Source organism: Vulpes vulpes, chromosome 1 (assembly GCF_048418805.1).
Source record: "Vulpes vulpes isolate BD-2025 chromosome 1, VulVul3, whole genome shotgun sequence".
Taxonomy (NCBI): Eukaryota; Metazoa; Chordata; class Mammalia; order Carnivora; family Canidae; genus Vulpes; species Vulpes vulpes.
Genome location: NC_132780.1, coordinates 197,058,816 through 197,071,894, shown reverse-complemented (window position 1 = coordinate 197,071,894; position 13,079 = coordinate 197,058,816). Strand labels below are relative to the sequence as shown.

The window sequence follows — 13,079 nt, the reverse complement described above, 5'->3', positions numbered from 1 at the left end:
CCGGTCTATTTGTTACAGCAGCGAGTACAGGAAGCAAAGCGATAATACTCCGGCAGGGGGTCAGAAGAAAATGGTCTCTGTCGTTGTTTTGTTTTTTGTTTTATTTTAAGATTTTATTTATTTATTCATGATAGACAGAGCGATAGAGAGGCAGAGACACAGGCAGAGGAAGGAGCAGGCTCCATGCAGGGAGCCCGACGCAGGACTTGATCCTGGGACTCCAGGATTGCACCCTGGGCCGAAGGCAGGCGCCAAACCGCTGAGCCACCCAGGGATCCCCTCTGTCGTTGTTTTGAACTAAAAAACCACACCACAGTGAAGAACCCTGGGTTCAAGCTTCGGGTGGCCCTGGTGGAGAACCAGGACACATTAACTTGGCTTTGGCTATTAATAAGTGGCAGATATTTGTAGAATGTGTTATTAGCTGCTCATCCTTTGGAAAACCAGTTTGCTTCTTGGGGAAGGTTTGGGCAGCCGCGCATAGTCTGATAGTTCTCATTGTTGCCCTGCTCAGAGAAATAAACTGAGATTCCTTTTTTTTTTTTTTTTTTTTTTAAGATTTATTTACTTGAGAGAAAGAGAGAGAGAGAGAGAGAGAGAGAGAGAGAACACACAGGTGGGGGATGGAGGAGGGAGAAGGAGAGAAGCCGACTCCGAGCTGTGCGCAGAGCCCGACGCCGGGCTGGATCCCACAACCCTGACATCATGACCTGAGCCCAAATCAAGAGTCAGATGCTTAACCAACAGAGCTACCCAGGTGCCCCCAAACTGAGATTATTCTAATTTCTGTATTTCAAATGGGAAGAAAAGTAGGGTCCAAGTCATATTCGAGCCAGAATCTTCTCAATAGCTAGGTCATTCTCCCTGGAGTTCAGTTTGCTCAGAATCCAGAGAAAACCTTCTCCTAGCACCCTTCCAGATAACCTCATGGACTGGAAGTACTCACACCCTCGTGACAAAGGAGTCCTCGCTTTCAGGGACTGTCCTGCAATTTTGCCTCCCTAAATGTAGGTGTTCAGGCTGAGTCACTCCCCCACCCCGAAAAATAAAATAAAATAAAACCCTACAAGGATAGGCAAGAGCCCTCTTTCCCCCCATGTTTCTATCATGTTATAGAGAAGGACATAATGTTGACCAGGGTTCGAATCCACACTAGTTTGCCTGGGATAACAACTGCAAGAGGGCTTGGCCAAGTCGGGTTGAGGTGGGGCCCGGTTCAAAATCACTGCTGTGTGCACCAACCCCGAGCGGCGTGCATTCTGACTCCGTCACTGCAAGCATATAATCCCGGAAAGGATTCACCCACCTTCTCCACCTACCCCACCATTTTCTGTAACATAAAATTGATAAAAATCGGGCAATTTCATGCAAGAGAGGTAGTGAAGGATTATAGACTATCATAGGAAACACAGAATGTGATATGTAAACACTACGTACATGCTCATTAGCCTCAACGCCGGGACAGTTCCTCCTATGTCAAGGTATAAAGAGTCCAGTGGATTCGAAAAAAAAAAAAAAAAAATCTTTTTTTTTTTTTCTAATTTTCCTTTCTTAGTAAAACTTTTACAGTGGGAAACAAACATGGCAGTTGGCTCATCCATTTGGAGTACAAAAGGATTCCGCGGGCAACGTTACTAGAAGAAGCCATCCAGCTCATACTTGTCCATTCACTCATGAGAGCGTGAGAGCTGTTGAGCAAACTGGTTTTGTGACATTCTCGTGTGAGGAGGTCACACAGCCACCTTCAGCCCATTTCCACGTGTGAATCCTGGCTTTGCTTGAGTTCTTTGTGGCCAAGGCTCATGTGAAAGCATTGGAAGGGTCGGCCCTCGGAGGTTTGGCGTGGAGTGAGAAGTTGACTTCAGGGCCAGGAGGCCTTGGAGACCTGGCCGACTCAGCAGTAGGCGCTGTCTTTGGTAGTTCTTCAACCCTATGGACATGAAAAATGCCAAGTAAAATAAGACCCTAAGGAACGGCACCCGACGGAACCATCAAAGCAACCGAAATGATCATTAAAAGCTCTTGTCTTCAATGGTCATCTTTAGTTGGTTGGTTCCACCTCTTTTTTTTTTTTTTTTTAAATTTTATTTATTTATGATAGGCACACAGAGAGAGAGAGAGAGGCAGAGACACAGACAGAGGGAGAAACAGGCTCCATGCACTGGGAGCCCGACGTGGGATTCAATCCCGGGTCTCCAGGATCGTGCTCTGGGCCAAAGGCAGGCGCTAAACCGCTGCGCCACCCAGGGATCCCGGTTGGTTCTACCTCTTAACTTCTCGGTAGCACCTGAGGAGCATAGGGAATGCTTTTGTATTTTATTATTTCTGATAACATGAGATTTAAAAATGAGCAATTGTATCAATATTTGGTTTACATGTACTTTTTGTTTTAAAGTTCCTAAGTAAAAATATCACAGAAATTTAGACTGCCCGAGGGCTTATGAAGTCAGTGGGGCGAGTGTCACCTCGGACAGAATTTATGGTATTGGCCTCTCACCCTCCTGGGCTATGGTGTTGTCTCCTCACCTCGGGAGCTGTGATACTGTCTCCTCACCTCCGGGGCTGTGGTGTTGCCCCCTCACCTCGGGAGCTGTGATACTGTCTCCTCACCTCCTGGGCCGTGGTGGTGTTCTCTCGCTTCCCGAGCTATGGTACGGACCCCTCATCTTCTGAGCGGTGGTGGTGTCCCCTCACCTCCTCAGCTGTGCTGTTGGCCTCTCACCTCCTAGGCTGGGGTGTGAGGAACAGCTCTTGCAGCATGGTTGCCTGCCCTCCAACAGTGGCAGCTGTACAATGAGAAAAAGTGGCTGTCCCTGAGATTTGTTTCAGTTTGAGAAATAGAGACCCACTGAAGCCAAGTCAGATAAACAAGACCGAGTAGAGGAACACACAGGAATTGAAGAAGACGTTCGACTTCCAAGGACATCCACGCACAGAAAGCATAGCTGAGCTAGGTCTTGAAAACACTACGGGGTGGTCCTGGCTTCGAGGATGCTCAGTCTAAACCCAGAGGTAGAAATTCAGAGATCTTCACTCCAAAAGCTCCAAGATCTGCCAAAACTTGTGTCTACTCATGTCACTGCTCTGCCCAGAATTCTCCAGTGGCTCCCCATCTCGCTCCTAGCAAAAGACTGGATTCTTACATGACCCAGAGATCCTATGTGATGTGCACCCCTGCACCCCAGTCCCAGCAGTGTGGCCGTGCTGGCCGTGCTCTCTACCCTGTGCTCCTTTAACACTGCAGGAACACCCCTGTCTCAGGGATATTGCACTTGCTGTTCCCTCTGCCTGGAGTGCTCATCCCCAGCGATCTGCTTATCACTCCTGTTAGGCCTTTGCTCAGATGCCTTCTCAGTGAAGCCATCCCTCTGTCTCAAACTGTAAGCCCACCTCACCCCACCACTTCCAAGTCAACTTCCCTGGATTCTTTTTAAAATTTTAAAACCTTTTTAAAATTCTTTTTTTAAAGATTTATTTATTCATGACAGACACAGAGAGAGAGAGAGAGAGAGAGGCAGTGACGCAGGCAGAGAGAGAAGCAGGCTCCATGCAGGGAGCCCGATTTGGGACTCGATCCCAGAACCCTCAGGATCACGACCCAAGCCGAAGATAGATGCTCAACCACTGAGCCACCCAGGTGCCCCTTAAAATTCTTTAAAGAATTTTGAACATACCCAGAATGGTACAACGAACCTCCTTCTAGTCATCATTGATCAGATGTCTACATTTCACTGATCTTGTGTCCTCTGTTCCCCTTCCTTTATTTTTTCCTGCGTTATTGCTAAACCTCCCAGCATTAATCACTATCTAATACACATTTCTTATTTTTCTTGATGATTTCATGTCTCCCCACCAGGATGCCAGCTCCGTGAGGGCTGGGATTTTTCCTACTTGGTCCACCAGCACCCGCAGGAGTGCCTGATGTAGGGTAGGTTCTCATTAACAATGGCCCAGTGAAGCAATGAAGCACTTAACCACAATGCTGCCTGCTTTCTTCCCCCACGGCCTCCCCCACCATCTGACCTGCACAGCCGTGAAGGCCCCAAGCACCCCTACTCTGACTCCACCCAGTGACTGTCAGCCACGGCACCTACTTATTCCCATCCCAGACTCTCAACAAGTCCCTGGTTCACAGTCACAAGAGGCAAAACCAGATTGGCCCAGTTCTCTGTCGGTGCCACGTCACAGTATTGTGGCAAGTCCATGAACTAACTTCCCTGGTGTCCTCTTGCCGCCGTCTGGTACAGAAGTGGGTTCCCAACAGGGGCCATCGACGGGACACTGCCCTGGAAAGGGGTATGAGTAACTGACATCCTTCTTTCACCACACAAACAGTTTTCAGCAAATTTGATGAGATTGGGCTCCGTTCCTTTTTGGGTGGGTGGGTAACTCTCTCGGGCAGCCTCTACTCACTCTAGCCGTCTTGGAGTCATTGTGCATTCCACAGAGGAGATATTTTTTCCAGGCTCCACCTGTGAGGTAGAAAAGAATGCACAAGGAATGGCTCACCTCAATTCAATATCTCTCCTCCACCACTGGTTGTCAACGAGAAAAGCCCTTTGGGCACCAGACGCTCTCCAATTAGGCCCTCAATAAAAGCCAGGAGGTGTTGCCAGCCATGATGACAAGCGAGGAACCTGAAGGACCAGTAATACGCTGGCACCGCAGCAACCACAACTAGGGTCGCTTGGCAGATGCTTCTTGCCAACAGTGTTTCCAGTCTACCTGCCAAGGGTGTGGCTTCCTCCTCGGCCAGCTCTGACTGTAAACCAAGCACTGACCAGGCAAGGGTAGATCCAGAAGCAACCATCACCACGTCAGAGCATGTCCCAGGGCTGTTGCATTCTTTTCAGTAAAAACTGTTCATTTTCACTGGAGCTGGGTGTCCGGGGCACTGTGCATCACCCGGCTGCCACTCATGACGATGTTCAAGGCCACCTTGTTTTCAGTCATCTTATAAGGTTGTGGAGAGTCAGTCCCGACCGAGATTCAAATTTTTAAAATCAACAGTGTTTCCTCCTTTGGCTGTTGGATATTGACTGAGACCTCACCTGAGCATATCCTTTTTCTAGATTCTTTCAAGAGCAGGATTGATCCTCACCTGGCGCTGTCTGATACAGGCATCCTGGGGCTGAAGTACTGGGATCCTTCCACACAACTTGGTGAATAGACCAAGCCCCAGACATCCCCACTCTGAAGTCTCCCACCATCTCCGCTGGCTCCTGCTCTGAGTCCTCTGGATCTTGGCCCAGAAAGTAAAGGCTGGATGCCGGCCCAGCAGGGACCACGGTGTCCACCGGGGTGGGTCGGCACCCGTGCTCTACTCGTTGTTAAATTGTTTGAATATCACCCCTGCTTCTACGTTAAAGGCAAGAACAACCACCGCCCCTCATTTCAGACATTTTCATTCTTGCTAATTTATAGAGAAGGCTGCAGTGGGCTTGGGATCGGATCGAGGTCCTAATCCTGCAGAGACAGGGCAGCCCGAAACAGGAATAATCGTTCAAGCGGGGATGCCGTAAGCACGTCCCTCCACTGTGGGCCTCTCTCCGCCAGATCCATACCCACGTAGGATACAGATTTTTGTGTGGTTTGTGCTCCGCTGGATATCCCGGCACCCAGGACAGCGCTTGGCACACAGAAGGTGCTCAATAAATCGACGCAGCTCTTGAATGAAGACACGAACTCCCTGCCCTGATGGCCTCATTATGGCCTAACGTGATGAACTTAGGTGCATCTAAAGCTTCTCGGGCCATCCCCATCTTGACCTTTTTCCTTACTGATTTAACCTCTTCCTACATCGAGGCCCACAGGGGACGCACCTATCCATTGTGTGTGTCACCGTGCAATGTGACATCTGCGACGTGTTCCTCTGTGGTCATAAGCGGTTCTGGTTTGTCCAAGACCCTTGGATTTTCGGGTCCTCGCACACGACGCCCGCGGGGGCAGTTCAGCAGAAGGCGCTCGGGGCTCTGGGGCGGCCCAGGCGCGACAGGGGAGCAGGCGGTGCTGGCTGCGTGGCCCGGGGCCCCAGGGCGGTGCAGGGCTGGTGGCAGGGGGGTAGGCCGCAGGCCTGGGGGGCCACCCAGGAAGCGGCCAGCAGCCTCCGAGGGGTGCAGGGGAAGCAGCAGTCTCTAGGGAAAACTTGAAAGAGGTGACAGTCGAGAATCAGCCCTCTTCCCTGTCCACCGCCGCCGGATGAAGCGCCAGCCTCTGAACACACGTCCCACTTGCAAATCCACATTTCCCCCGTGACTGTGGCTGGGGACCGACGTGGCTCCCCACACGCAGCACAGATGGCGAGTTTGCCCTGCAGGTGACACGAGTCATGCGTCACGATGACCCCGGGCTGGCAAGCCCTTTCATCCCGGCATTGCCACGCGGTGCCCACACTTTAATTAACACCCCAGACAGAGAAGCGAGGATCGTTATCCCTGCGTCAAGGTGGGGGAAACCGAGGCACCGGAGGCTGCGACCCGCAGGCCAAGGCCGAGTCCGTGGGAGAGCCAGAGATCAGTCCCGGCTCCAGCTGCCCGGGCCCTGGCCTGGCCTCCCTGGCCGCAGCTCGCTCCCCGGAGGCCGCCCCCTCATCCACGGCTGCCAGGGCTGTCGGCCCAGGAGGGCGGAGGACACGGAGGAATGGCCCGGCGCCCATCTGACGGCATCTAGGACCTGAGACACGGTCAAGAATCCGGGCCTGACCTGGAAGTTTTCTCCCAGGAATGTTGGACCACAAGCTTTCCAGAAGCTTCTCTCTGTTCTCAGAGCACTCTCAGTCTGCACCTCCCTTTTCACATTTAATTGTTCTTGGTGACCGTGTGAATGATTTTAGCCTCCATCCTTTGTGCCCCGTCACTCGGCTTGCAACCAACCCCCTTTCTTTCCTCTCTTGCTTCCACAATACCTGCCTTGCCTCCTCCACAAACCACCCCCCGACCCACACCCCTTGGCCTAGAAGGCCTGGCCCTTGGCTCACCTTCTCTTAGGGAATCTTTCTGGCGTGTTCTAGAGAAGGAAGCCGGGAACCCATTCCACTAGAAGCTAGGTTTCAGGGCAGAGGACGTTACACCGTGTAAAGGAGACACCTACATGTCTAGGCAAGTATCCAGATTGGGAGTAGGGTTCCCAGGTGCAGCACAAAGGACTATTTGGGGTTTTTTTGTTTTGTTTTGTTTTGTTTTGTTTTAATATTTTACTTATTTATTCATGAGACACACACAGAGAGGCAGAGACACAGCAGAGGGAGAGGCAGGCTCCCTGCAAGGAGCCAGATGTGGGAATCGATCCCAGGACCCCGGGGTCACGCCCTGAGCCAGAGGCAGATGCTCAACTGCGGAGCCACCCAGGCGTCCTTGTTTTTGTATTTTTCCTGAAGGAGAAACACAAGGAAGTAGAGGACTGACAAGTGTTCAGTTAAGAGGTGGTGTGGTACAGTGGCTAAGAGGATGGGCTGGGCAGCCCGGGTGGCTCAGTGGTTTAGTGCCACCTTCAGCCCAGGGCCTGATCCTGGGGACCAGGGATCGAGTCCCACGTCGGGCTCCCTGCATGGAGCCTGCTTCTCCCTCTGCCTCTGTCTCTGCCCCTCTCTCTCTCTCTGTGTCTCTCATGAATAAATAAATAAAATCTTTAAAAAAAAAAAAAAAAAGAGGATGGGCTACAGGGAGCCCAAAGGCAGCCAGCCCTGGCTGAAGCGCACACACCAGCATGTGACGGAAGCACCTCTCTTCATTGCTTGGTGCTTCAGTTTTCGCTCTTGTGTAAATGGGTAAAGTTGTCCCTCTCCTCACGATTATTGTGAGAAGTCAATGACTTGAGGCCTCGAAAGTTCTTAGAACAGTGTCTAGTCCTTAATAACTGTTAGAATCCAACAAACATTTCACTCAACAGTTACTCAATGCCAAACGCTGTGCTAAGTACAGGAGCAGGCCCTCCAGGGGCTCCAGTGGAGGAAATAGACGGATAGATACCCGTAGTACCCTGTGGTCGATCATGCCAGGGTGGGGATACGCACAGGGCACTCTGAGTCTGCCTTTGTGTGAATTAGGAAATAATTCCAGCTCTAAAGGCACACGCAAGGCAGTGAACTTGGGTTGGAAATCGGAGCTTGTTTCCTCAGCCGGGCAACATTATGCCGTGAAAATCCGGCACTAGTGTAGAGGATGCCATTGCAGAACAGCATCCAACCCACCCTGGTAAAGAAGACGGATGGGTCAGAGATGGGTGAGGGTTGGAGAGGTGATGGCTGAATTTATCTTGATTGGGGATTCATTCATCAAAATGGATGCGGGGTCTGAAGCGGCGTTCTAGCAAAGACAACACCATGAGCAAAAGCAAAGAGGGTGTTAGGAGCACATTATATGTAGAGAAATACAAATAATTTGGTGCTGCCTCGAGCAGGGGGCAGGGAATGGCAGTCAGTGTGCTGGGCAAGGGCCGGGCAATGGGCAGGTCCACCGTGTGAATAGCAGCCCACCATATCCGAGAGAAGATGGCCAGAGATCTAATTCTTTACACTGACTCTGAGTTCTGACTTGGGCATGGTCTCCTCTTTCCTCCTCTTTCCTGTTCCACTCTGGGATTTCAGTGGGCAGTGCTGAGAGCTGGCATCCTGAGGATCAGTGATCTAACAACTTTGGGCTCCCATCCCTTCTGATCATCAAGATTAGACAGGGACCCTGTGTCAAAAGGGAGTCTTTCTAATTTGTCAAGGAACACTAACTGAAAGGTTGAATTATTTGTACCCTCTTTCCTCTACAACTTCCTCTGAAACCCCACGGGAGCCTCCCTCAAAGCACTTAAACAAAAGAAGAAATGGACATACTCTGAATACAGAAATGAGAGAAACGTGACCTGAGTTTTTAATCTATTAGAGACGACCAATGTTAAATGGATAAATCAAACTACCAGATGACCTGAAAAGTGCTAGAATAGAAAAATGGGCAAAGCGAATGGAAACCACAGGACCACCTTGGTGGGAAGAGTTGGGGGAGGCTTGACATAAGAGAAGGTTTTTAAGCAGACTCTCGGAGGCTGATTCAGAATTTCTTAGAGAACGAGAAGAACAATGCAGACAGAAGAAAGCACAGGGTTGTGAAAGAGTCTGGTGTTTCAGGAAACAACTCATTCCATCAGAATGACTGTGGTGAAGGGTTGGAGGCACAGAATCACGGGAGCTGAGTACAGCAACTAGACGGTGATGCATCTTGGAGTTACACGGTCAGCTTTGTTTTTTAGACAAATATTTTTGGTGGTACGATATGGGACGAAGTGGAATGCAGGGTAAAGAGAAGCTGGAATTGCACAGATGAAACCACTGCAATCCCCAAGGTGAACAATGGTAATGCTCTGATCTAAGATAATGAAGTTGGGACCTTCATGAGATGAGATTCGCTGGCTTTGTGACTGACTGGCTACGGAAATACAAAAAAGAGAAAGATTTCAAGAATTACTGAAATTTCCGGAGCTTCTGGGTGGCTCGTTGAGTATCCAACCCTTGATCTCAGCTCAGATCTTGATCTCAGGGCTGTGAGTTCAAGGCCTGCACTGGGCTCCACGCTGGGTGTAGATCCTACTTTAAAAAAAGGATTAAGAATACTTGAGGCAGAGAAAGGGTATTCATTTTGAGGTGACTTAGGACAATCCAGTTGGAAGTGTCCAGGTGGTCATTGGAAATGTTTGTCTAAGCTTAGGAGAAAGATCGGGGCTAGGAATGGGGATATGGAAATTGTTATGGGTTGAACCATATGAAATCGCTAACATTTGATCACATTTTACCTACAAGAATGGCAATTTTATGTGGGAGAACATTTCATATGGAAAATATGCTGAAAAAAAAAAAGGAAAATATGCTGAGAGAGATGAGTACCAAGGGTAGGATCTTATCTGGAAACGCTGATTTCTAACCTTGGACAGAGAAGGAGAAATGGTGAAGATACTGCACAGAATCGGTGGAAGATAGAGACGCAGGGGAAATTCAAGAGGGAGTAATGGTACAGAAGCCGGAGAAGTGCTTATCAAAAACGAGTGGGTGTTTGAGAGCTTCCAGGGCTGCAGAGGACGCAAGTGGGAGGACAGAAACAGGACTCTGCACCTGGCAGGTGGGAGGTGACTGCAACCCCAGCAAGAATTTCAGCAGAGGTGGGACAAGAGCTCGACTGTAAGAGGCTGAAAAAAAGAGAAGGCTGACCACGAGGTTTCATTTGCTTGAGTGTTTTGTCTTGAAAGGTTTGGGGAGTTTTGCATCTATTTATGTATCAGAGGGAGAAGCCAAAGAACAGAAAGCAATTGAAGATATAAGACAGAAGGAGTGAATAATCACCAGAACCAAGTCCGGAAGGAGGCAAAGGGGTAGACTTGCATGCACAGGAGAAGAGGTGTGCCCGGGGGGAGGGCCGAGGCTCACCCTGAAAGCAGGGTTAAGTCCCTAACCATCGTATGCCCTTCCAGCCACGCACTCTGCGGATCACACTTATTAGGGCTATTCTGTTGTCCGGGGACAGAAATCCTTCTCCAAGAAAAAGATGGCAAACTTTCTAATTACCAGTGCTTCTTCCCAGAGATGGGCCCGAATGCCGGTGAGGTGTTCTTGGGCACGCCCACCTCGCAGCCTGCGGCCTCCCAGCTAAGCCTGTGAGCCCGCCCTCCCAAGGGGAGCCCTCCCTCAGAAAGGCCTCCAGAACAGTCCAAACAGGTGTTTGGCGGGCACAGAGAGAGGGCGTCAGTATTTACTCTGACTGTCAGTCTCCAAGGAGATGTTTCCAGAAGGAAGACATTTCTTCGGGCTCTGGAATTAATGGTCCTGATGCTTATCACTGAGGAGAGTTGGGACAAAGGCCTTCCCTTTGGTTCTAGTTTCTGACATAACCAAGAGGAGAAATGCATTGCCTCGGACAGCTAGTATTTGCTTAATGATGTGTCCCAAACATAGATGTTGCCTTAAAATTCCCAGCTGATCCTGTCCTAGTTCTCGTCACTCAGAGGCCAAAGTGCTGGGATTACATGGGATTCGTCCCATCAGAATGGTAGGAAAAACAGGATCAAGAACACAAGTCTCCTCATCCAGAGAAGTTAATAAGTGAAAGACCCACAAGTCCACTCCTCTAACAATTAGGTGAGGAGCCTAAGCTGCCACCTGAGCTGCCGGTAGACCTGGGCGCGTGGGGAATGTGAGCTACTGGCCACAGAGGAGACCGGGTGAGAGACCAGGGAGGTTCCCACCCAACCTCTCATACCCACATTGCACTTACAGGTATCCAACGTGTAGCTCCGTGTCTGGCTCAAGGGCTCTGTCTGTCATAAGAGATGCTCAGTAAATACGTCTCTAACGAATGAGCGAGTGAACGAACGATGCTGTCAAGTCACCACACTATTCATCCGAACACAAGAGAGTTTGGAGTGTCTTGGTGCTTCTGCGTGCCCAGAGAGAAAATGAGGCAGGTCCTTTGGAAAGATATCTTACTACTGGTCCCTAATCTAAAATGGTGAAATCAGGTTCTTGAGAAGAGACCACAGATCTTCCGTGTGTTGTGCGCGCGTGTGTGTGTGCGCACGTAGACATACATAGATACACAGGAGCACACACAATGGGGAATGTAGGCGTCGGTAAGACCGTAGCCTGGAGTAAGATGACCTTGTCACCCTGAAGATGACAAGAACATGTGGACACCATTTGCACGTAGTAGCATCAAGAGGATTTGTACTAGTCTTTTGAAGTAAATAAAACAACAATAAAACCAGCATCCCAAGAAATTCTGAATTTAGCTCCTGCCTTTTGTTCCATTCGATTCCCTCTTTTTTGTCCCCCTATAATCTTCCACGTGTTTCTTATACTGTGAAGTGATTTTGTTACTATGGAAACCACAGGGCTTGCATAAAGCTCAGATATGATGTCAACTGATAAAATGATTTAAAAATGTGTCCCATGGCTTGATAAAAAGCATTTGGAGGAGTCGCCACACCCCATGTAGTGATGCGCCTATCTAAAACACAACTCTGGGAATATGCCTTTTTTAAAAACAGGGATGGGCAACGAGGTGGGCAAGATATGATGAATGAAGAAATTTCCCAGGATGCTGCTCTGAATGAAAATAAAGAGCTTGGTTAGGAAATTCCAGGTTTATAAAATCATGGTAATTATGAGTTACAGCACACAGAGTTTATTCCTCACACGCGAAGCCCTGCCTTGTTTGTAAAGCACTTAAGCCCTAGCTTTTTGAAAGAGCTCTCCCAGAAATATTCGAGAACAGCACATCAACCATTTAAAGGGGATTTTTTCTTAAGTGACTCCTTGCCTGGGGGCAAAAGATAAAGCAACTCACCTCCTGGGGTCCTCTTCAGGCCAGCGAAAGTCTAATTCTCCCACTGGAGATCTTGCTCTGGTTCTCAGGCCAAGCGTTGCCTCCAGACGAGCACATATGTTTCTGATGTCATCATCTGGCCTTGAATCTGTACATGATTCAGTGATCGTGGAATCTGCCCTAATACTCTGAAATCACTTATTACACTGATAACCAAATGGAGCCTGGGAACCCACACCAAAAATCCACCTCGCCGACTTGAGGAAAAGCCTCAAGTCAGAGCCGCGAGAGCTGTTAGACAGGAAAGACGGAACAAGCCGAATGGAAGGCAAGCGCTCGGCTCCCTGGCCTCCCACCCTCCTCCTCGGCTCCCCTTCTCTCTGCCAAGTACTTGCAAGTATATCATCACAACAACACTCCGGAGAACATTCTTGTTGGGTAATAAGAAAGCATAATTATATGCTTCAGAGCTGCTGAGGTTTTCTCCTATTTTCAAAACAATGAATATCCTGTGGAAAGATAGCGCCGCTCATGAATAAGCCCAGATTCTTTCCCTTGAACACACACACACACACACACACACACACACACGGTGGTTTGGAGGGGAGACCAGAGGGCAGCCCTAGGACCGTCTTCATTCCTTGGACCACCCCTCCACGCTGTGCTGCGGGGCTCCCAGGAGCACAGCCTCTCTGTAAACACGCTCCAAAGTGGGCCGCCCTCAAAACTGAAGTCACATAGTCTCCCTCTCTCCTACCTATTCTCTGTCCCCCTCTCCCCTCA

The 13,079-nt window shown here is 49.6% G+C and overlaps 1 long non-coding RNA gene across 2 annotated transcripts; it reads right to left on the bottom strand.

The window, feature by feature from the left end:
* Nucleotides 1–533: 533 nt before the first annotated feature.
* Nucleotides 534–12,683, bottom strand: LOC112925103 (uncharacterized). Of its 2 annotated transcripts, XR_011997472.1 has the most exons (4): nucleotides 12,318–12,683; nucleotides 4,312–4,472; nucleotides 2,611–2,786; nucleotides 534–1,930 (listed from the first exon to the last, which is right to left on the bottom strand). It is a non-coding gene; the product is annotated as an uncharacterized lncRNA (long non-coding RNA). The 2 variants fall into 2 exon arrangements; XR_003236020.2 differs by lacking the exon at nucleotides 4,312–4,472 and having other exon boundaries at nucleotides 12,318–12,610.
* Nucleotides 12,684–13,079: the final 396 nt, after the last annotated feature.